The sequence below is a fragment of the Lytechinus pictus genome, chromosome 14 (genome assembly GCF_037042905.1).
Source record: "Lytechinus pictus isolate F3 Inbred chromosome 14, Lp3.0, whole genome shotgun sequence".
NCBI classification, from domain to species: Eukaryota; Metazoa; Echinodermata; class Echinoidea; order Temnopleuroida; family Toxopneustidae; genus Lytechinus; species Lytechinus pictus.
Genome location: NC_087258.1, coordinates 23,885,890 through 23,891,922, shown reverse-complemented (window position 1 = coordinate 23,891,922; position 6,033 = coordinate 23,885,890).

Below are 6,033 nucleotides of genomic sequence, written 5' to 3'. Positions count from 1 at the left end.
TTTTAAATATTTAGAAAAGAAATAATAGGAATTATTAAAATTAATATAATACATTATATTTTTGGTTGATTTTTAATTTAATAATATAAAACGCTTAGTTTTATCAACGTTTTATCAAACTACTATTGACTGAGTCTTAATACATAGAACCTAGTCTGCAGGCGCAGACGTCCTCGCTTGATCTCTTAGGTGATCCCTCCACTGTTTTGAAGATTGAAATTTTTATGAACATAATAGGCCTATATTTTACGATGTGGGGAAAAAATAGTCAATTCTGTCTAGTTGCCACTATAAAGCCAAGCAAAGAAGAATAAATATTTTTTTTTCAATTCCTTCTGTACAAAAGTTAATAAATATAGGGTCAGGGGGGAGGGGGCCGGGCGGCCGGGGGCCGGGCAAAGCCAATTGGCATTAATGATAGGCCTACAGTACAAGTAGGTCAAATGCTGGTAAATAGGTGCAAACATAATTATTTCCACATCAGATTACATTTCTGTCTGATGTAGCTGTGCATGCGTTTCGTTTTTTAATTTCATATGGGCATATAATCTCATATGAGGGGATTTCTGATTTATGAGTGATACCATATATGCAAGTTTAAATACAGCCTCGGGGAGAGCGGGGCTAATATATCCACCCCTGGGTAGGTCCGCGCCCACCACATGATTTTCCACTTTGCTGTGACTGAATGAAGGTTTTGTTGATGATGTAATTCAACCTGACCAAGGTAGCAACATATGTTTTGGCGAGAGGTCAGTAGTGCTCGGAATTACGGCGACTCGTCCATTTCGAGGCCACTTTGTAAAAAAAGAATTTTTTTTCAAATTTCTTGTATTTTTTCATAGACACTCATGAATGGAGTTATAACATTTTTTGTTATAAAGGTATGTATTTGCTTACCGTGAAATATGCCATTTGATATGTTGTACATTTTTTAAAAAACAAGAGAAAAGAAAATGGCTGCCCGCGGGGGCGGCCGGGTGGCTAGTTCGCTCCTATTTTGACAGGGTATAGGTCCGCCCCACTATAATTATCTACATATAAACTCATAGGCCTGCAAAAATATCCTTATATAAACATGACATAGCATGCAAGTATATATGTCGGGATAAATCATGATAACTTTTCATAGATTATCATCGAACTATATAAGTCGCGTTGTTGTTTCAATAAAAAAGTGTTTATTGTCTTTGAACATATCATTTTGTTTCATATCACTGTTTTTCCCTATGGGCAAACTCGCTCCGCCTATATAATATCATAACCGGCGAACTTGCCCCAGGATGCACGGGCTCTGAGGTTCACCCGGCCTGCAGCGATAATTTTCTTTATTTTTGCCAAAACCGTAAGCATGTCCTCGCCGAAAATAAGGAATGGGGTAGATATTATCTATAGCTAGACCTTTATACATCCTAAAGCACGACCTTCCTGCTAAAGAAAATTTAATGACGATTAGAAGAGCATGAAAAATGGGCGGACCCGCCCCGCTCCAGGCCCCGCGAGTGAGCGTATCGGCCGAGCTAGCTGAGCGGTTTTTAAAAATTTGGAAATTCTAAGTTTTTAAACTTGCTTTCTGATCTATTCTGCTAGATCTGATTACAACTCTATTTTTTTTAATGTTTTTATTATCTTTTTGTAGCGTGTCACAAAGGTAGGATTTCCGCTTGAAATTATTTGGTTTGTTGAAACAGGGAGTTCATGGTTGAGGAGAAAGGTGTATGATATATGACACGAATGATCTAGGCCCATGCATCCATGAAAAGTATATGGAGACATCTGCACTCGACTGCCTCCCGAGGGCACTGTAAGGCAGTGACACTCCCCCCCCCCCAAAAAAAAAAAAAAAAAAAATCACAACTGAAAGAAACACAATTAAATCACGACCAAGAAAGAAAAGGAGGCTTTAGAAAGAAAAGAGAAGGGTGCCAATGAATTTCATGTCAAAAGTTTATTTATAAAATTTGATTTTTATAATAATAAAATAAATAATTTTGCCCAATACGCTATCTTGCCGCCTCAAAATTGTTGGCTCATTGCGCCACTGCTGGAAGGTAACAAGCCAACTGCCCTTTTTAGGCATAAAGTGTTCGTTAGAATTTACCCAGCTCGATCTGTATGTTTAAGTCTACGTGCCCTTTTAAAGAGAGAGAGGGAGAGAAAAAGGAGAAGGAAAATGTAAATCGAGAAAATGAGAAGAAAGTGTAATAAAGGATAGGCATGTAAAGGCGTTGATCCTTGTCTTATGATTACTTCTGACTCATGCCCCTTTTATAGTTTATTCAATTTCCACTCTGTTTATGTAAGGTTACATGAAAAATCAACGCCCTTTCTTTTCTGCAGGGGAAGCGGAATGGGGGGATCGAACTGGGACACTGGTCCTCCAAAAAAAAATCCCATAGGAAAAAAAACATGTATATTTTTTATAGTGAATTGTGCCCTAATTTGTAAGGTAACAATTTTGTTTAATCATGCATGCGCATTTACGTCCCTGAAGTTGATTCTCTTTTATTTTATTTTTTAAATAGGCCCTATTTCATAAATTATCTGAAATATTCCCTACTTTTCCTGTTATACCCCCCTCTCTCTTTCTCCGTTTCCCTTCAGTTTCTTCTATTTCTCTCTCTCCCTCTCTTATTATCATCATCATTTTCCCTTCTCTCCCTTTTTTCACTATATCCTTTCTTCCCCCTTCTCTCTCTTTCATATCTCAAATTCTCTCTTTTCCCTTTACTGTTATGAGCTCCTAGATCTTCTTTTCTTCCTTTCTCTCTCTCTTACGTACCCCTTCATTTTCTTTATCCGGCCCTCCCTTTTCTCCCTTTTTCCCCCCTCGTAGATTCCCGTCTTCCTTTTCCTTCTCCCCCTTCTCCTTTTAATTTAATTTAATTTATTTCCATTTCCAACAATAATTTAGAACCAGTTTTGTTCCATCCAGGGATTTTCATACATGATCAATAAAACAAGGAATTTATTAGGATAACCATACAAACAGGGTGTAAAGGGGGAAGGCTGCTGAAAGCGAAGCTTGTAAAGTGCAGCATTCTATCTCTTTCCCCTTCATTTTCTTTTCTCTTTCCGTTTCCTTTCTTAACTTCTTTTCTTTCTATCTTTTTTTCCTTTCCTCTATTCTTCTTCCTCTGCCATTCTTATCCTTTTTTCTCCTTTTAAAATTTTTTCATTGTCACTTAATGAAAATTGACATTGAGTGATTTCAACACTGGCGTACAGATGGAGGGGGGGAGCTTGAGGTCATACACTCCAAAAAAAATTACCAAGGAAAACAAAAGAGAAAAGGAAAGAAAAGGAAAGAGAGAATGGTGAAATGTAATATATTTTTTTTTAATATTTTGTCGAAATATATCACAAAATTTGACTATTTTGTAATTAAAAAAAAAAAGTCAAATTTTTTGCTGGCTTGCTTCGCTCACCCACAACATTAATTTTGCCCAACACCACATGGCCCCCTCAATTTTTTTTAGAAGGGGGGCTCAATTACGCCACTGGATTTCAAGAACGGTACGTGTTGTGGCATGGTGTTGGTTTTGTTAACACTGTACTTGAACTCACACCTTTCTTCTTTTTTTTTTTTGGGGGGGGATGGACCCCACGGTGGAATTAGATCTGCACCCAGGACCAAAATCCAGTTAAAACCAATTAGGGCAAAACCAATTGAAACCAGTTGGCCAACTGGTTTCAATAGGGAAATTGGAACAACTGGTTCCAATTGAAAACCAGTTGCCAATCGGTTCCAGTTAAAACCAATTGGTTCCAATTGAAAACCAGTTGCCAATTGGTTCCAGTTAAAACCAATTGGGCAACTGGAACCAGTTGGCAATTTGTGTCAATTGGTTCCAGTTGTTCCAATTTCCCTATTAAAACCAGTTGAATCCAATTGGAGGCAACTGGTTTCAATTGGTTCCAGTTAAAACCAATTGGAGGCAACTGGTTTCAACTGGAACCAGTTGAAACCAATTGGTTTCCAACTGGATCCAATTGGAACTTCCAGTTGGAATGAACTTAATTAGTTACAAATTAATTAGCATTTGCACTAACTATTGCTCATGCCAACACAGAAGCAGTGTTATATGTCTATTAAAACCAATGTAAAGGGCATTGATAAAATACAGACTTTCATATGTATATATTTATATGGAAGATCTTCAGATATATGTATTTTTATTTGATGTAATTTGGTAACAGTTAGTGGTGTACTAATTATCATTTAATCTGTTTTAATTATAATCTATAACATTTATGAACATGGTTTTCACTGCAAAGTATTCTAAATACTTATCTTTAAAAAGTGTGGTACTTGAAATTGAAAAGAGAAAAATAGATGCATTGTTAATGATGATGAATCTCATAAAACATTAATCTGTGCACACTGGCAGATAATATGCAAATTAACTGGTTTCAATTGGATCCAGTTGGGTAACTGGAAAATTTCCAATTGGAAACCAATTGGAAATCATTTCTAGTTGCCCAACTGGTTCCAGTTTTATTTCCAGTTACCCAACTGGTTCCAATTAGAATTCATTTCCAGTAACCCATCTTTCCAGTTAAAAGTCATCTCCAGTTACCAAATTGGTACCAGTTAGGATTTCCAGTTACACAACTACATGGTTCAAGTTAAGATTTCCAGTTACCCAACTGGTTCCAGTTAGAAATTATTTCCAGTTGGAAGTCATTTCCAGTTACCCAACTGGTTCCAGTTAGGATTTCCAGTTGCCCAACTGGTTCCATTTGGGATTTCCAGTTACTCAACTGGTTCCAGTTAGAAATCATTTCCAATTGGAAGTCATTTCCAGTTACCCAACTGGTACCAGTTAGGATTTCCAGTTACACAACTACATGGTTCAAGTTAAGATTTCCAGTTACCCAACTGGTTCCAGTTAGAAATTATTTCCAGTTGGAAGTCATTTCCAGTTACCCAACTGGTTCCAGTTAGGATTTCCAGTTGCCCAACTGGTTCCAGTTGGGATTTCCAGTTACTCAACTGGTTCCAGTTAGAAATCATTTCCAATTGGAAGTCATTTCCAGTTACCCAACTGGTTCCAGTTAGGATTTCCAGTTGCCCAACTGGTTCCAGTTGGGATTTCCAGTTACTCAACTGGTTCCAGTTAGAAATCATTTCCAATTGGAAGTCATTTCCAGTTACCCAACTGGTTCCAGTTAGGATTTCCAGTTGCCCAACTGGTTCCAGTTGGGATTTCCAGTTACTCAACTGGTTCCAGTTAGAAATCATTTCCAATTGGAAGTCATTTCCAGTTACCCAACTGGTTCCAGTTAGGATTTCCAGTTGCCCAACTGGTTCCAGTTGGGATTTCCAGTTACTCAACTGGTTCCAGTTAGAAATCATTTCCAATTGGAAGTCATTTCCAGTTACCCAACTGGTTCCAGTTAGGATTTCCAGTTGCCCAACTGGTTCCAGTTAGAAATCATTTCCAATTGGAAGTCATTTTCAGTTACCCAACTGGTTCTAGTTAGGATTTCCAGTTGCCCAACTGGTTTCAATTGGTTTCAACTGGAAATTGTTAAATTCCAGTTAAAACCAATTGAAACCAGTTAAAACCAATTGAAACCAATTGAAACCAGTTGGAAATCCAACTGGTTTCAATTGGATTTTGGTCCTGGGTGTGATTGTCGCCGGGGCAGGGGCGGATCTAGGATCTGGTTTCTCCTTTTTTTCTTTTTTTTCCAAGGAGGGGTTTTGACCGAGAAATTTGAAAAGCAAAACAAAAAAAGGGGGATTCACTAGCTACCAATTGAGGTCACTTTGGTAGTGAGACATTTTTTACAAGCAAAAAAAAAGGGGGGCGGGGTTCACTATATAAATATATGGCAGCCCAAGGTGGGTCCAGTTGGTTAAACCCCCTACCCCCCCCCCCCCCCGTGTATCAAATTACCAATTTAAAGGATTTTCTCCCCCAAAGAGACCCATAAAGTAACGTTTTATTGGAGTGGCACATAGGCCTACAAGTTTCAAGTTTATTTTATTGATTTCAAATCCAAATCAAATCCTACATGCCACCA